Below are 18996 nucleotides of genomic sequence, written 5' to 3'. Positions count from 1 at the left end.
AGCACTAACACACCTCCCAAGTTTTGAGATAAGGTTTAATTCAAGACCCACGTTTACAGTGAAAGTAAGAAGGGAGCCCTCACCATCCCAGAGACGAACGTGTGCTGGGGTAGCCAAAGTGAGATAGGAAATTTTAAAAAAGCTAGGACTGTTCTGTACATTTGTCAATCCATTTCTGGGGCAAAGTACAATCTACAGGCACATTCCAAAGGGGATATTGAATATTTTATTGACAGCTCAGTCCTAATGAACTGGTTTCCACGGTCACTATCTATAAAGTCTTCCCCTTGAATTTGTGGGGGGGGAGGGGGAAGAGGCAGTGCCTCTTTCCTGTAAACCCCCGCTGAGAACAATGCAGGGAAACACACCAATGCAGGGAGACTTTTCAGTAAGTCTCAAATCTTTCCTTTGATCCCTGACAGTTTTGCTTTCCTGGAGCAGGGAACAACAAATACACAATCTTATGATGAGCATTCCTGACTCATTAATGAGCCTTTAGAAATGTGCCAGCTAGATCATCTAAAAATAGCTCAGGTACCCATGAGAAAAGGTTACTTGCCAAACTATGAGTAAACAGAGAGGCTGTTGCCCAATAGACCCGAAAGCAAATGAGCCCACACCTCAAACATTCCCTAGTGAACACTCAGAAACTATGTTAGGTAAGTTCATTTTTCAGGAAAGGTTTATATTTGTTGCAGATACAGCCACAGTGAAGCTCTACTTACACTCCTGTACTTCAGGGCCCTGAACAATCCCTCACCCCCGCCTACACTGGATCTTGTTTCTCACTATGCTCTTCAAGGCAGCAATTATCTCTTTGTTCGTGTTTGTACAGCACCTTGCACAAGGGGGCCCTAGTCCTGAGTCAGGCTTTGTCAATGGTCCCTCACTCCACCAGTGATACCAGCCTCAGCATACCCTTCTTCAGTTCATTTTTCCACGCTATAGAGGTTCTTATAGCACACTCATTGCCGTAGTATCTGAGCACCTTCCAGTAGGGCTTTAAGGAGCATGACTAACATCTGTTACATGCTTGTTCTCTCATCCGCTCCGCTGGGGAGAAGCACATGTGTTGGAATGTTTGGTTTGGAGATTTATTTATTTATTTAAATATCTACATGCGCATCGCTGGGCGTTTGATCGAGAAAGTAAGGGCCAAGAAATGTGCCTTGCGCTTAGACCAGAAGGTGGTGAGATTTGTCACGGTCCTTATTATCTCTGGACATCCATTTCACAGTCTTGGGCCAGCCCCCTATCTTCAAGCCTTTGTCCATGGTCCCTCCTCTGCATAGAATGTGCCACCAGCCTCAGGACAGCAGGTCTCTACTCTCTCCTTAACCAGATTATTTCTAAAAGACTCAGTTTTTCCATAAAGCCAACAAATACTAACCCAGGACAGTCAAATGAGTAACTATTCCGTGTTCTTCACCAAGTATTCTTGTTTGGATCCCCCACTGCATTGTGCTGCCCCTTCCCTATGGCCAGCTTGTAGAGTGAAAGCTAAGGCCTGTATTTGGCTGTGCCTTGCACAGAACTAGACACATTACCATGATTAAATACTATCAGATTAGGATTCTTACTTCAGTATGCATATGGCAGACTTTTCCCCACCTACTTGCGAGTTAAGAAAGAAGTTGCACCAATTTGACTAACCCAGGTTTCAGTGGCAGCCGTGTTAGTCTGTATCAGCAAAAAAAACCAAGGAGTTCTTGTGGCACCTTAGAGACTAACAAATTTATTTGGGCATAAGCTTTCATAGGTTAGAACCCACTTCATTAGATGTATGAAGTAAAAGACTAACCCAGTTTCTAAATCAGCTCAGCTGTGGACATCCTCTAATCTATATTAGGTTTCAGAGTAGCAGCCGTGTTAGTCTGTATCCGCAAAAAGAACAGGAGTACTTGTGGCACCTTAGAGACTAACGAAAGCTTATGCTCAAATAAATTTGTTAGTCTCTAAGGTGCCACAAGTATGCCTAATCTATATTAGGCACACTCACATAAGTATCTGCACAAGGGTGTTGTGCCAGTGTAACTATATCAGTTTGCCTATCCCAATCACAAAGAGTCTTTCAGCTATTTCCATGTAGTTTACGCTTTTCTAGGATTGACTAAAAATGAACTAGCTCTGCTTGACTAGTGGTGAAACAGCACAATCAGACCATAACCACGGGTAACTACCAAACAGTCAGGTAGCATAGCTACACCGAGGGGAAAGCAAAGCAAAGCAGAATGAACAAACAATATCCCCAGTCATCACTGAGTTAGCTTTGCTATCACTGATAAATACGATACACAGGATTAAACATACAGGGTGAAACTTGGCTCCACTGAAGTCGGTGACGTAACTCCCATCAATTTCAGTGAAGCCAGGATTGGACCCATTATTTAAAATCCTACACAATTTAGGTTTCATCAGGTTTTGATTTGGCCCAAAGCTGAGTGTGACTATGGGAAAAAGACAAGCCAAAGACAGGAAATGATTTCATGTTAGGAGCTCAGAGTAATATGTACTTGTGACTGTGCCTTCCTATAATTAAAAAGAAATCCCATTGCCACAGGGGTGAAGGACATTCCTGTGTCAAATCTTTGAAGTTAGAAGGTGCTCAGATAGCACTATGATGCTGAGTGCAATGTAAATGCCAGAGTAGAATAGATAGAAACCTTTAGGTTTGGACACTGTAGAAATAAAAAGTTATTATGGATTGATGCATGAGTCTTTTGAGATCTGTTTGTCTCCGATACAGCATCATAGGAAGGAAGAAAGAAAGGAAGAAAGAATAGGATAGGGTTTCATGATAGCAATAGATGTTCACCAGATCATCCCAAGAGAGAAAGGCACTGGCATTTTTTAATCATGTTTCCAGGATTCTGGTTGACAATCTAGATAGTGTGAGTCTTCCCAGGCTAGTTTCAGGAAAGCAATCAGCAGGGGGGTAAAGCAAACATTAGGGAAACAACCTCCTACCATGTGGTCAGCGAGGTGACAAAGCCAAGGGAGGATCAAAAGAGTTGGAGAATATATGCTTGTATCTAGCCAGTGCCCAGAAATAACCAATTATTGTATAAAAAAATAAAGGGGTTGGATGGTAAGATACATAGTAAAAAAAAATACGGCACTTGAATGCATAGCGAAAAAGAAGTGTAGTTACAGCTGATAGCAGTCAGGAAATATCTGTAAAGACCCTAGATCACAGGCAAAAGTCTTTGGGTATTTCCATTAAACAAAAATTCTAAATGATCCTTAAAAAGATTGGGGGTGGGGGAGGCAAAACATTTTAAAGTTCTTGAGCCTCCTTCTCCTTCAGCCATTCAGGTTGGTTTAAAGTCATAACACAAGAAACAAACACTAACACAAGAAAAGTAAAGATCTGTAATACAATTATTGTAAACAAGTAACCAAGGCCATGTCTATGCTACAAAATTATGTCAACCTAACTTACATCAACATAGAGCCACGACAATTATTAAATCACTTGTGTGCACACACACTTGGCTTCTTGTGTAGGCAGTCCTCACCAGGAGCGCTTGTATCAATTGTACTATCAGTGTGGGGCATCATGGGACAGCTCCTGAAAGCCAGTAACAGTTGATGTAAACAATGTAGTGTCTACACTGACATTGCGTTGAGCTAATTACATCGACCGTGACTCTCCACCGTTCAGGGAGGTGGTGGTACTAAATCGGCACAGAGAGGCATTTATGTCAAATTTAAGTGAAGACGCTTCCACAGCTAGGTCGATGCAAGGCACCTTAGGTCAACCTAACCTGTAGTGTAGACCAGGCCAAAGTCTTTAACGTTTTGCTTCAGCTCGTAAAAGACTTGTGAACTGATTTGTCAGCTGGATTAAAAATCATTAGCTGAAGAATGCGGAGTGCATTCTGACTGGAGCAGACCAGAGAGAAATCCCTGCTAGAGCAGGGGTGCTGCACTTTCACAAGCTCCTTCATTCGTCTGTTCCATAGTCATTCCATGTTCACTGGAACATTGGCTCTAAATAGGAAGAAAGCAGTCTCTCCCATGTCCTTACTCGGTGTTGTTGTATGTATATTAGCAAAGCCAGATGTTCTTCTCCCATAGGAACAAACTCGGAGGAAGGAAAGACTATCCTGTGGTGTGGTTTCCTTTGTGGCCTTGCAGAGAAGGAAGGGAGCTCAGCCTGTGAACAGCATGGATCACAGCATTCTACACGGCCAACAGAGCTATCTGTCAAGTATCAGAGGTGTAGCCGTGTTAGTCTGGATCTGTAAAAAGCAACAGAGGGTCCTGTGGCACCTTTAAGACTAACGGATGTATTGGAGCATAAGCTTTCGTGGGTGAATGCCAACTTCGTCGGATGCATGTCAGCAATCTGTGTGGATCCTGGAGCATCTGCAGGAATAGCCGGGAGAACTGCACTAATTACAGGGTCCACCTCCCCCATGCTAATATGTCCCCCTTAGCCCTGCTGCCTTTGACTGACCCTCTGCCATTCCCTACAGATGTCCATTACTCCATTCCATGCCGCCATCAGGTTTTGCTCCCCTTCACATACTTAAGGGAAGTGAGCATCTGTTCTGTATGTTCAATACACAGAGATCCCTCTGTCCATTTCAAAATGTTGAGCTGGACAGGATTTAAGTGCAAATGGTGCCTTGGAGGACTGAGCACTTACTTTTGACTATACTTGGGGAGGTAAAGGATTTCTCCCTTATAAGTTGCCAGGTCAGGATTCTCCAGAATGCTGATTTATTCCTGCTACAAGGTAGCTCTCTAACAGGAAACGGGGAGGTATACACAGCCAAACCTGAATTTGTCTTTTAGCCTTAAAGGGAACAAGTTCAAAGAGAGAGAGACCATCTGGTAATCTGCATGACAAGTTCCTCCAAACACTAATTTATCATTCTCTGAGCTGGCTGGTTTTGTTTTCAATATAATAAGTGTGACTAGATACCTAAAAAATGTATTTCACAGCAACACAGACCATTTGTCAGTTATATACTGTCGGAGAAGAAGAAAAACAGTTTCTCCAGGAAAACCCAGCTTATCACCACTAAGAGCATCCTATGCGTTTCACTTGGTTATTTATCAAAGGGCTAAAGGCTATTTTGTCAGAGTTTGGTCCATGTGTCTGACTGAAAAATGTCCTTTGTACTCGTTATGTTTTCAGGCATCTAGTTAAGAGATGTGGGATGATTGATATGATGGTAGTGGTGGTGGGGAAAGTCATATTACAACTTAAAGCATAACAGATTTCACTTGGCACTATTCAGTGGGAAATTGAAATCAAATACAGCGGCAGAGCAATGTGTCAAGGAAAACTTGTTTCATTGTGCAACAGAACCCACTTAAAAACACATAAGTCACCAGTGTAAGAAACAAATGACATTTTCATTTCTTTCATTCCTCATGTCTTACAGATATAGGATCGAATGTATAAAATCCCCAATTATAAATCAGAGAGACTAGAAGAGACAAGGCCTATAGGCTTTGCTATGCATTTAGCATCATTCATTTGCAGCTTTGCTTCCCTCCCCCAGGCTTATCACTCAACCACATCTATCTTAGTAAGAATGACATAATGGGAAATGGTTACTGGTTTGAAGAATTTGCAGTGGAAGCACTGACTGAATGATTAAGCATTGTGCTTCCTGCATTCCATACCTAGTGACAAAATAAGACCTTTGCAATTGAAAATATATTCATTATTAAGTCATAGGGGGAGGGAGCGTGAAGGGGATGAAGGTGTTTTTGATATATATGGTTTTGCAAAAAAATAATATAGATATTTTTTGTGATCTTATGTAGGGTTACCAAATTTAAAAATTAAAAAAAGAAGACACTCCACGGGGCCCTGGCCCCGCCCCTTTCCCACCCCCGCCCTCCCCAACTCCGCCCCTTCCCCACAGTCCCCGCCCTAACTCCGCCCCCTCCCCTGAGCACCCTGCATTCCCCCTCCTCCCTCCCAGCCACGCGGAAAGGGCTGCCCGAACGCTACCGGCTTCACGGTTTGCCGGGCAGCCCCCAGTCCCTGCGCCCCCGGCCGGCGCTTCCCCAGCACAGCTGGAGCCCGGGAGGGGAAGCGCCCAGCCGGGGGCACAGGGTCTGGAGGCTGCTCGGCAAACCGTGAAGCCGGTAGCGCTCGGGCTTTGGGCAGCCCCCCTATCTCCGGACCCTGCGCCCCCAGCTGGGCACTTCCCCTCCTGGGCTCCGGCGGCTGCTGTGCTCCCTGAACTCCTGGGATCTGTAAGCGCCGAGCTGCCCGAGCGCTACCGGCTTCGGGCAGCCTCCATGCCTCTGGACCCTGCGCCCCCGGAGCCTGGGAGGGGAAGTGCCCGGCCAGGGGTGCAGAGTCCAGAGGCATGGGGGCTGCCCGAAGCTGGTAGCACTCGGGCAGCTCGGCTCTTACAGAGCCCAGGAGTCAGGGAGCACAGCAGCCCCCCAGTGCCCACTCTAAGGTAAGCCAGGGAGTATTTTTCCCCGGACATGTTCAGCTTTTTGGAAATTCCCCCCGGACGGGGGTTTGATTACCAAAAAGCCGGACATGTCCGGGAAAAACCGGATGTATGGTAACCCTATCTTATGGTTTGCATTAGAAAGGCTACTGCCATGGCCAAAATACTTTATAATAATCCCGTTTTCAGGCACTCAACTTATTTTCCTTTAAAATTTACCCTTTGGGGCTGAAATTTGTCATGCTTAATTTTCAGAACAATAGGTAAATAGTTAAGTTTATTCATAAAAATTCACTTTTTATGATCTCAAAACCTGCGAGAAAGGGAAGGTTTTCACCAATAGAGATAGTCAGGAATTTAAAAGATGCCATTTCAGTTAAACCAAAACTTTCTACAGAAACATATTAGTTTTGACAAAGCTTTCATCAGGAAAGTTTCTCACATCCAGGATGGAATTTCTGACCAGAATATGACAGACATTGAACAGAATAGCCCTCACAATCAGGCCAACCACAGAGGGACTTGAACCTTGGCCTTCCATATCCCATATGAATTCCCTCACTACTGGGCTATTGGCTATTCTAGAGTCGGTCTTTCTCCCTCTCTTCCCCCCACCCCGATTAGGAATTCCAAAAGGTCTTGTTGAACAAAACCAAATTCCTTGACTTTTTTTTCCAAAATGGAATTCTCATTTTCCAGCCAACCCTATTCACCAGTTTATTTAGAAAACTGGAAGTTTTAGTCACCAAACCCAAGAAGCAGGGCACCCTGTTCCATAAATCAGCATGTTAACTTCCCCTCCTTCACCACCCCCACAATTATATGCCATGTACTCCTACTCATTTGTATACTACTTCATATGCAAGATCCCTCATACTAGTAACAGATGAGACATCTTTCTGAGCCTGCATTTCTCAGGGGGTTTTCTGTATCAAGCTAATATTTTCCCTAGGATACCTAACCGGTTGTGTTTTAGTTAAATCTGTGAATTCCATTTCTGAAACTAAGGCAAAGTCTCCTGCATAAAAGTTATGTTTGATCAGTAAGGAGGGCTGAGGGAGAGCTGAAACATGAAACATGATATGGACGTTTTTGATTTACCTCACCAGGTAACATTTATCTTTTGTGTTATCAAGAATTTTATCAGAAAAATTTGCATTTGGGAACTATAAATCATTAGCTAGATGCAGGTCCACTGCTAACATGAGGCTAGATGCAATTATCAAACCAGCTAGAATTTAAAGACATAGCGATCCAAGGGTATGTCTATGCTGTGAAGTTGTTGACAAAACTTTTGTCTTTCACCGGGGGGCCTTTTTTAAGTACCTGTGAAAGACAAAAGTTTTGCCGACACAAGTGGCAGTGTGAACCTGGCTTTGTCAGCAGGAGTGCTCTCCTGCCAACAAAGCTAATGCCACTCCTGGGGCTGGAAGTATTTTGTCGGCAAAAGTGCTGACAAAGTACCGACAAAGAGCATTTACACACACTGACTTTTAGCAAGAAGGCTGCAGCAACACAGCCTTGTCACTAAAAGCTGCGTGGTGTAAACAAGATGCAAGTCAAATCGCTATGCTGGATTAGTAACGCATCACTTTTCAGTTTTGCCCTGCAAACAACTTGCAGGGCAAACAACAACAAGAGATTGGTGCAAGTTAGCAAAACAAATATTAAACAAAACTGCTGTTCAGGGGAAGAGAGGATAACGTTTTTCTTAAAATCTTGTAACATCCTTCAAGTATATAAATGTACCACAAGAGACACTGACTAAGATGAGACACATACAAGCAGATCTATGGTTACCGTGTCATAATGCAGTGACAAGAATATAACTTAATGTAGTCCCTTCATTCCAAAAAACTTTCAATTACAAATGTATTTCCTGTTAGACTCAGTGGATGCATTTTTTACCACCTGAAGAAAATATATCAACATGGCTTAGCATATATATAACAACAAAGCTGTTGGACTCCTTACTATTTCATTTTATTATATATACATAGTTGGGGGAGACTGGGGTGAAGACAACATGGAGGGCCAGACAACTGGAGTATGCTCCCCACAGAACCTGGAATAGAACCCAAAATTCTTGAGTCTCAACATTCCTCTGCTGTCAACAAATAGCTGTGAAACCCACTGGCAAAGTGCGTGCTACATAGAATAATAGAAGTGTAGGGCTGGAAGGGACCTTGAGAAGTCACCAAGTCCAGCTTCCTGTGCAGAGGCAGGATCAAGTAAACCTAACCATCCCTAACAGGTGTTTGTTCAACCTGTTCCTTAAAACCTTCGATGACTGGGATTCCACAGCCTCCCTTGGACGGCTGTTCCAGGGCTTAATTTCATGTGGCTCTCAACACTTAAACTAGTGGAAGGGATATTGGAGAGTTTAAGGAGAGAGGTCATTGGAGGTTCCCCACACAAAATCCATTACTTTTAGGTGCTGCTTCTCTATACACATATAATGCATGCCACTGCTGCATTGCAGCACACACCTTGCACCAAAGGAGATGATAGTCTCCTCGGAAGTTGTACTACCAGCATCAATGTGGAGTGAGGAAAAACTGAGCCTGACACAGAGAGAAAGAGGAGAGACAGAAGAAATGGCCTTGTGACATGTAGCAACCTGCTACTGGATTAGGAATGGATATTGCTAACAAAATGGACACAGGGAATTAAACCTTAGACAGTGTGTGACTGTCCCCAGCGAGTCAGACCCTCCAAGAGATCCCTGAATGGGCTGTCTTTTTCTTTACACGTTGGCAATGCACTTTTATTGCTAGTCATGCCAATAAAGTCTCAATGACTTGAGCTGTGCACAGGAGCGGCTCTATGGTTTTTGCCGCTCCAAGCACGGCAGTCAGGTGGCTTTTGGTGGCACGCCTGTGGGCGGTCCGCTGGCCACACGGATTCGGCGGAATGCCTGCGGGAGGTCTGCCAGTGCCATGCCTTCAGCATCCCCGCCGCCGAATTACCGACGAAGCCATGGGACCGGCGGACCTCCCGCAGGCATGCCACCGAAGGCAGCCTGACGGCCACCCTCACATGCCCCCCACGGCTTGCCACTCGAGGCACGCGCTTGTGCCTGGAACCACCCCTGGCTGTGCAAGTTCCCAAGGTTAAAAACAGGGATTCTTACATAGCAACATAATGTTCTATGAGCCTGATCTCTGGAAAGATTCTGATTGACTTCAGTGGGCTTTGGCTGAGGCTCTATCTGTGGACCCATCAGACCAGGCCAGACGTAATATACAGCCCTTTTTATTAGCTACATAAAACTCTAACAAGACTAAAATGAGTTTGTAAGTAGTAAATACTGATGCCTGTGCAGATCCACAGCACTCAGGCTTGCTTTAACATTTGTTCCCAGATTAATCCAATCCTCAGAACACACAAAGTAGATTCAATCCACAGCGGGCCAAAACGGTGCTCAGTGTACCTAAAGGGAGAGGCAAAGGTGGCTTTATGCTACTTTTCCCACACAGCCACCACCATCCAAGCATGGGGCAGACCTAGCAACCATTATCCCAATCAGGGATTGCCAGAGTTCAGCACACTCCATCTTGAAACTAAGAACATTCTATTGATCCCCTAAGAAATAAAAACAGATATATCTGCTTTCTGCTTAAACTAAAAAAGATGGAGGGAAAGATTTTCAAATGCGTAAGCCAGAGTAGAGTCCCTAACTTCCCTTTATGTCATTGGAGGAGGAGGGAAAATCATCGCTCCTGGAACCATTAAGCGATAAGGGCCAAAACTTGAGAAAAAGTATTTGAAAGTTTAGAAGTGATAGAAAAAGACAGCATAACTCACCTTGATTTTAGGGAAAGGCCTGCCAAAGGCAGGCTGCTTGGCCTGCTCTTGTATGGAAAAGGAGCAATGACTTTCAAACCACCTAATGAGGGCCTTAGTTCTAGAACAATTTGCTTATCCTTTGTACTCCATTAGGAGCCAGCTATGTAAATGGGTGCTGCCATTTCAGTACGGTTTCATGCTGTGGTTACTCTGACCCATTGTTGGCCAAGTTCTGGGAGTTTGCCTGAATAAGGGCAGAATAAAACCAAGTAAGGGCCTCAGAGTTTGTCCCTGTGTTACATGGGAGACAGGAGCCTGTTCTCCCATTAGAGCTACTATTACTTACAATTTACTTTGAATGAAAGAAGCAGAACACAAGAGCTAATTCTGCCGTGAAAACTTCTGTTACCCCATTCATTATCTATACATAGGTGAGAGAAATTTCACCAAGCCTGACTCAGACCATCAGCCTTCCAAGGAGCGAATGCCAGCTAAATCCAGTTGACTAGATGGGGGTCTTTTTAGGACACCTTCAAAATCAAGATCCTGTCTTTTCCCAAGCCACTTTTCTTAAGAGTAGTGATTTGCCATGGTGTTCTTAGCCAAAAAACTTCCAGCTCATCCTGTTGTTTTTGATGGTATCATTTCCTCAAAGTGGTTGCACGTCAGTGGTGTGAAGTGGAAATAGGGCTTGATCTTGCTTCCCTTGAAGTCAGCATGAATTCGGTGATTGGCTTCAAACAGGGAACAAGATCAGGCCCATAGCTTATGAAGTGCTTTGGGATTCTGCAGGATGGAAGAAGACCAGAAAAATATGAGAAATTATATTTAAAACAATTACACTAAAGACAGGCCATTAGAATGCACCCTTAGGGGAAAACTGAAAGCAGTGGATTTCATTATGGAGAATAAGACTAGAGAGAAAAGGGCCCCTGTGAAGGCTGGATTCTTTAGCCTGTCCAGGTGAGGCAAATGATAATCCTATTCATCACTAGCTTTCTCTTTCGAAAGCAGCAGGCAGGTGAGGAGTGGGTAGGGACTCCTGTGGTAAGGAAGATGCAGTTATTCAGTTACTTGACTGCATTGTCATATACTACTAGCTGCATTATACTTGATGGCCCAAAGCTTCCCCCTCTCACACATGACAGAGTTGCTGTTACAATATCAGTGACCTGAATATGGGAGAGCAAGACTCAGAGAGAATTAGATTCAAGAGGCTTGAAGCTTCCCAGGAATCTGAAAGAGCAGGCATTTAGGTCTTCATGGCCGACTAGAGCCAGTTAAAAGGTCAAAAATAAAAGGTTTTGACCTGTAGATTTTCTTGAGGCTCTGAGGTCACCATGACTTCAGCCCCAGGGTTCTCCTCACAACACAGGGATCATGAAGGAGTTTGCAGGTCACTGACCTCAAAGCATATGAAATCAGAAAGACAACTGGTAAAATTTACTCTGCATTTCATGTGATTTTCATTTAAATTTAAAATAAGTTACAAGGCAAAGATCACATGTAGTGACCACTTACGTTACGGGGGGGGGGGGCACACAATTTCCTTCCACTGCAAGAATCACCGATTGACATTCTATGGTGTATTTTCTATGGCAGCAGGTCAGAACAGGATGATCATATGGTCCCTTCTGTGAATCTGTGTTGTTTTGTTTCACGGTTGAAATGTTAAAATGTCTCAGTTTCTGGCTGTCATTTCCCCTTGTATTTCTTATCACATCTTGAAAACAGGCTCCCAAAGGTCTGCTCAGGTACCCCTTCATTGGAAAAATGCAGTGCAGCAAGGGGAATTATCTATTTCACTCATGACGCAGCTGATTTTTTGACATGGTGCACAGAAGTCTTAAGAACACAAGAATCTGTATCACTTTGATCACGAAAGACAAGTGGCTCTAGTTATCTGAAATTGTATTTGACAGGATGGAAGCAAGATAGGAAGTGAAATGTTAAACTCTGCCATTAAAAAAAAAAAAAAAAACGTGTTTTAATGAATATTTGAGCAAGACAGAAAAGTGGGTTTTCAGAAGGCAATTAAAAAAAAATAAGAAAAGGGACTGGTATAAATGTTACCAAGCAACCCTTTAAAAGACTAGCTATGGTGGAAGTACACCTTTGATTATTGTGGTGTTCAGAGTACCCTCAGTAATCCTAGAAAAGCAGTCTATGGCCGCAGCAGACTGCTAGTGTTTAGCAGTACTAATCAGCATCAAAATGCTGCCTTGGTCATATAAAAACATCTTAAACCAGATTCTCCACTCAGTGGTTTAACTACTTTGAAGTCAGTGGAGTTACTCTTGATTTATACTGGTGGAAGCAAGAAGAATCAGGGCCTTTGTGCCTTAACTGAATTGTCTTTTGCGAACAAAAAAATAGATTCTGCTGTCTGAAGAAGTTACCCCGACTTTCATCAGGAATTTGAATATTTCACACACAAATTAAAGCCTTGGAGCAATGACATCAGAAGTGCATGTTTGTTTCAGTTGTGGTTCTTTTGACATTACAGTAGAGCTAGTTTTGCTTCAGGCCAAAAGCACATTATGCAGATGAAAGACTAATAGCTTATGTAGCCAGCCTGCTGACTGCTGGGACAGGGACTAAACAGGGCCAAATTTCTTAAATGCAAATAGTATAATTAATATTTTTGGGTATACAGGAGCTTGAAAAAATGCTTTGTGCTTTTCTCCTTGGGCCCTCCCAGAACCTTGGCTCTATCGCTGCTGATTGAGTACATTGTATAAGGTTCCCTTTTGCTACAGCACGACAGTCTGCAGTGATAGCAGTAGTAACCAATCCTTTGGACAAAGGAAAAGAAGGAAAGTACTAAGCGTGGGGTGGGTGTGCAGGGCTGCTTTGAAGGCCCACATTTCATATAGCTAGCAGTCCTAAAAGCAAAGTCACATTCTGTGGTTATTGTTATGAAGTCTGTTTGGAAACCACTGGCAGCTAACATGCTGATGAGACAGTGACAGCAACAACCACCTTGCTTTTTTTTTTTATATATGAAGTTGAGTACTCCCAAATGATGCCAGGTTCACAGCATTGGAGACAGGCATCCCCTCTGTATCCAGGCACAGCCAAGGCAGCGGCAACACCAGCATCCCGTACTGGTGTCCCATCCCGATTCCCCTTCAGAATCAGAAGGTAATGCAGTCTCCATGCCCATATCTCTGGGCCTTTCTGTGGGGACTGAGAATTATTGCCAAGGGGTTGTTGGATTCTGGGATACGGACACCACTAGTCCACTGAGAACAGGACTGAGACCAGCAACTCTTTTGATATAGGACAGTTCAGAGATAACAACAGCTTTCAGTCACTGCAAGCCAGGAATCGGTACCCTTTACCATGAGCCATCCAGTTCCCCACAATCGATTTCTCAAGAAAACCAGTGCTATCACTGAACAGCAACAGTTGCAGACAGTCTCTCTTCCCTTCTTCCTCCAATGAGAACTTGGTCCTGCTTCCTTTGAAGTCAGTGGCAAAGTTCATATTGACAGTTAAGGTACCAGGCCTGGAGTGAAATGCTAAGTTGTCAAGAACCATTGTAGGGGTCTCTGAAACTAAGTCAGTGTTACGCACCATATTGCAGCAGTCTGCCGACACTGCCAAATCAGAGGCTTCATTATATTTATTCTGTCATGCTTTCCCTCAGCCCATTCTGAGCAGAGCCTGGAGAAGGGAGGGGAACATCCTGCTATGCCCTCCAAAAGGGAAAACAAAAAGCAGACAACAGACCAGTGATAGTCCCATATGAATGAGCATTTAATAACCAGTGAATTTATCCTCATCAATGTGTCTCTATTATGCTGTGGAGTCTTTGCACTTCTAAGATACATCACCAGTACCTGATGTAAGAGACTGTTGTGCCTTGAACACCTCAGATACAAGGATAGCTGGCAATCCTACTGTCCTCGTTATCTCACCTGCAGACTGAAGCTAGCCATGAACATACACTGGAGTTGATTCACCACTGCCTTGCCCCTTCAATGGCAAGTGCAAAGTGGGTATAACATGTTACCGTTCTGATCTGGTAGTGTTTTACATGCTCTTTCTACAGGTCTAAGTGGACTACTCAAGGTGTAAAGCAGGGGAGAATCAGGCCCAATGAATCTTTTAAATATTACTAATATAACTGTCTTAGTGGAGTAACACCACCATACAGTAAAGGATGTATGTTCTTTTAGTATTGATTAAACTTACTTGTTAATCACTTCTTCCATAACAACACTGATGAGAGAATTGCCTTGCCACCAGTAGGTTATCTAGTCATCTATTCTGTATGATAGAGACCAGAGCCAGTGGTTTCAGAGGAAGATTAAATAAATCATGTTAAGGACAATTATGGAACAACCTGCCAATAGGGGGAGTTTCCTTCTGTTAGGCAATTAGAGTTGAAAATGTAATACAGAAGGGAACAAAGAGAAAATGAACTCTCTAGCATTTTAGTCACCATCAATTAGCACAATAGCAAAAGTCTCTATTGTATGCCACAGCATAGCATTTTACTAGTCTTCCCATTGGATAGAAGTTGACACCTTCCCTGGATCTTGGCTCCACTCCACTCACAGGACAGTTGTCCTTACTCCCCCTCCACATGATGTAACCACTGTTTGTGTAGAGCCTTCTCTTCAGCTCCTGTTATCCAAAGCAGCACTATCTACCCACTAATCCTTTTCAAATTGCATCTAAAAATATACCTTTCATTAAAATATACAAGGGCAAGAACCTGCTTCCACCAATGGAGTGCTCTGGAAGAATGTTCCCCGACAGAAAGGGCCCCATGATGCATCATGTTCCTCTACTTCTGCCTTCCCCATAGCTAATGCAAGAAAGCTATTGTCCTTCTCAGAGCCAACCCCAGGCAGTCAGTGTTGGGTAACTACTTATGATAATGAGCATCAGCTGTGCTAGATCATCCTGTTTCTTGGGAGCATTTTGGTAGTGACTGGGGCTCTGGGGCATTTTGATACTGACCCATCCCCCAATGGGATGGGTTTTAAATAATTATTTGAATAGTGGTAGCTGGTGAAACCCACCCTAACAACAACTTCAGTCTCACACTTGGAAATGATCAACTTTAACAAAGCTAAGTGATACTGATAAGGAGCTTGCACTAATGTTTAAAATGAAGATATTTTAATACTGGTTTTGAGTTTTTCCAGAGTACTGTGGAGGATTTACTCATGCACTGCAAGCCAGGCAAAATCTTACAATAATCCCCTCAACTAAACACCATTTCTTTAGTTTACATCAAAGCTTTATCTAATTTGCACCTCCCAAAGGAAAACGTATTCCCACTAGGCATTTTAACACAAACTGTTAATGAGTTGTGAATTCCTTATGTGCTCAGGCAAAGACACTTGCTGAGCTTCAAGCAGGAAAACAGAATTTAAAGCAGATTGCACAAGAAGAGGGAGAAACTGCACCATTGTATGTACCCAAGAATGATGACCAGCACACAAGGGGACATAGCAATGCAGTGACAGAGATGTAGAGCTGCTCAGGAGTGGAATCCAACATTGTTTTAATATCAAGGTTTTTTGGGACTGTTTGTAAACATTACCCTGTCTGATGAATATGACAATTGTATTGATTAGCTTCTAGAATGTATGGTTGAGTTTAGAGACATACCACAAATCTACAGGACAGGAAGGATAGTAATCCCACAAAGATATTTAAAGGAATCAGATGTGATGTTTTTTAATTACATGAGACCTTACAGTAGGTAAATCCCCTTTCACCTGACTTTCCAATTCAAACAAGTGAAATAAATAGATATGCAGATTTCAGAATGAGCCCTTACCACCAGCTTCCAATGGAACTGGGAGCTGATGGAAATTAAGGCCTTTCACACTACTTAAACAGCACCTCACCATCTTTAATTAAGGCCTAATTTAAAAGGGGGTGTTTACTGGTATTTGCAATTAAATCTGGTTCCAGTAATTAAAGGGATTTTCTAAATCTCATCCTCAGTGTTAGCATGCTCATTTGAGTAGTTAAAGACTGTTTCCTAAGCCTTTCTTATGAAGGAAAATTTTAAAGAGAAGAGAGGATATTAGGAAGTGCTACCAAAAATAGTCAACATGAGCCTGAAATTATTTGTTTGACCCTAATTAAAAACAAAAGTCTCACTTTATCAGAAATGGCTCATGCATGTGTTTTGAAAGGCTCTTTCCCTTTTGTACAGTTGAGTCTGTCTGCATATTTCACAGCTGCTTCACAAACATAACTGGGCTTACAAGTGATCCACATGCCTCAGTTTGTGTGGATTTACAGCTAATGCACAAGTGTCCTCATTCTCTTGTACTCAGAGGCCAGGGACAGCGTACAGTAGCTGGGCACTGAAAGAAAGGGCATTCCTTTATAACTCAATATGAAAGTCTTATCATATTCAGAATGTTTAGGAACACACTGTACAGGAGACTGATTAGCTTATGGGAGAGCATATTGTATGGGGGGGAGAGAGAACTGATTGCTGCTACAGCATATTAGCACAGCTTCATGACTGTCAAACTAGTCAAAGAGAAAGTGCTCACACAATTCAGTCAGATGGCTGGAGTATTTCAACACAAGGCCATGAGCGTGTAAAGAATTACTCACATGCTTAATTTTAATCACTGTAAATAGTCTCAAACTTTCTACACAGGATGGATGGCCTAGTGGTTTGTGCCCTAGACTAGGGCTAAGGAGAGCTGGGTTCAGTTCCCTTCTCTGCCATAGTCTGCCTGAATGACCTTGAGCAAGTCACTAAGGCCTTATCTACACAGCAAAGTTATACAGCTATAAGGGAAGGTTATACCAGTATACAGCTGCCTGTTGGGATTCATTATATAGGTCTCCTTCTCTCTAGCCATGTTGCTATGACTGCATTAGAAGAGGCTCAGTCAAAGAAATACACACTGGCACTTGGAGTAGAAGGTGGGGGTTCTTACTTCCTGTGGAAGTTCATTTCACAGTCTCAACCTGGCTTTTGAGAAACCTCTGCTTCCTGCACAGATGAGCTCTACCCTTTTTGTAGAGCATTCCATTGTACCACAGGAGTGAAGTTGCCAAAGTCTTCACCCCAGAGCTTGTAGTATGGTTTAAGCATCAAAAGCACTATACGTTTATCAGAGGGGAGAATATGGCTTGACTACTATTCCCCCTCCATATGGTAATAGTAAGGTTAGTCAAGAGCTTGACTGGAAATATATGTTACAGAAAGGACTAAGATGAATGCATATGTCCCTACCTTTTATATTATAACAGCAAAGATCAATAGCATACTGTGCAATATGGGCTTGATCCAAAGTCTACTGAAGTTAATGACTTGGATCAGGCCCTTCCACATTTTACTAACCTATAGCTTCCATGGACATTCTTTTTCTCTACTCCCCTCCCCCTTCTCTCCACTCTTATAGCCTTCTCTTTGTCCCTCCACCCAATCTAGCCATTACCAGCATAAGAGCGTACTCCTCTGCAGCTCTGCCCTCTGGAATAGCATTCCTGTATCTCCCCTCTTGATTCAGCCTTTAGGTGTTTTCATTTCTCATCTAGAGACATCTTTCCTCCCTTGCCTGTACTGCTTAAGTGCACTCCCCTCTGATTGTTTTCTATTTTCATTCAGCTGTGAAAAGCATTTGGGGCCACACTTTGTATAATAGGTGCTCTACAAAATAAAATCAGATTGCATCACATTGTTGCCTTCACTGGCTCTACGTCCATTCCTGAATCCAATGCACAACTACCCACCTGGTTTTCAAAAGCCCCTTTGGCTTGTTCCACCTTGTTGCTATATCATACTTCTCTGCTAGCTCACTCCAGCCCTACAATGGTGGCTTCCTATCTAGCAAGACCTACACTTAGGGTATATTCTCTTTCATTTGGGCAGTCCTGTGTTTAGACCTTCCTTCTACAGGGATGGCTTCAGAATTTTTGAGCACCCAGGAGAATTTTAGGAGGCCCTCATCTACTTATTCAATCCTCTCCCACCCAAATGCCTTCACTATCCCTATGCTCATTCACCCTGTTACTTCTCTCCTTCTCACCCCCTTCCCTGCCATAGCTGCAAAGTAAAGTACACACATATCTGCTGTCTTACTTACATGGTGGGTAAAGAGGCCTAGCAACCAGGTCTTTTCCCAGAGAGGGCAAGTGAAGACATTAATGACCTTTGCTCTGCAGATATCAATGCATCATCAATGCATTCAGACAGAACCCATAGTGCCAAGTTAACGTTGGGACGGTCTCAAAAAATGGGGACCCTCACGATTCAAGAACCCCTTCAGCTACAGGTTTGGAAGATCCCACCTGCATACTGCCAGATCTCGCCATGTGTTATTCACTTTTAGCTTACAACCAATACTAAAAACCAAGCACATTTCCATTCCCATTACTTTAGCCCACTGTTTGTGTCTCACTAGCTAGTGCAAGTGCCTATTCCTACAAACCTCTATCTTTTTAACCCTATGCTTTTTTCTTCACTTTCTCTGCACAGTGTTGTCCTTTTAGAGCTGTCAGACTATGCAGAAAGCTCTAGATTATTTACTTTGGTACCTGTACCTAGAAAGCAATATTCATATTGAGTGAAGGATGCTCCACTGGGCTGCTTCTCCTTTTACTCATCCGTGTGTGTAAATTGGCACTAAGGATTCACTTCAATAAAGTTACAGTGGTGTTATATTGGTTTAAGTGAGAAGAAACAACATTCACTGTATTGCATTATATGGTAAATAGATTTATTTCCTATCATCCTATGCATGTAGATTAATTGATAAGCACACTGGACTCAACA

General features: G+C 43.1%; 1 long non-coding RNA gene across 1 annotated transcript in view; it reads right to left on the bottom strand.

Annotated features, from left to right (window-relative positions):
* LOC135984273 (uncharacterized) overlaps nucleotides 1-15059 on the bottom strand; it is a 37852-nt gene extending 22793 nt beyond the window's left edge. The window contains exon 1 of the long non-coding RNA XR_010602187.1: nucleotides 14921-15059. This is a non-coding gene — a long non-coding RNA (uncharacterized LOC135984273). The remainder of the gene's footprint in view (nucleotides 1-14920) is intronic.
* Nucleotides 15060-18996: the final 3937 nt, after the last annotated feature.

This window comes from Chrysemys picta, chromosome 6 (genome assembly GCF_011386835.1).
Source record: "Chrysemys picta bellii isolate R12L10 chromosome 6, ASM1138683v2, whole genome shotgun sequence".
In the NCBI taxonomy this organism is placed as follows: domain Eukaryota; kingdom Metazoa; phylum Chordata; order Testudines; family Emydidae; genus Chrysemys; species Chrysemys picta.
The sequence above is the reverse complement of the archived record's forward strand: the minus strand, read 5'-3'. Positions and strand labels throughout refer to the sequence as shown.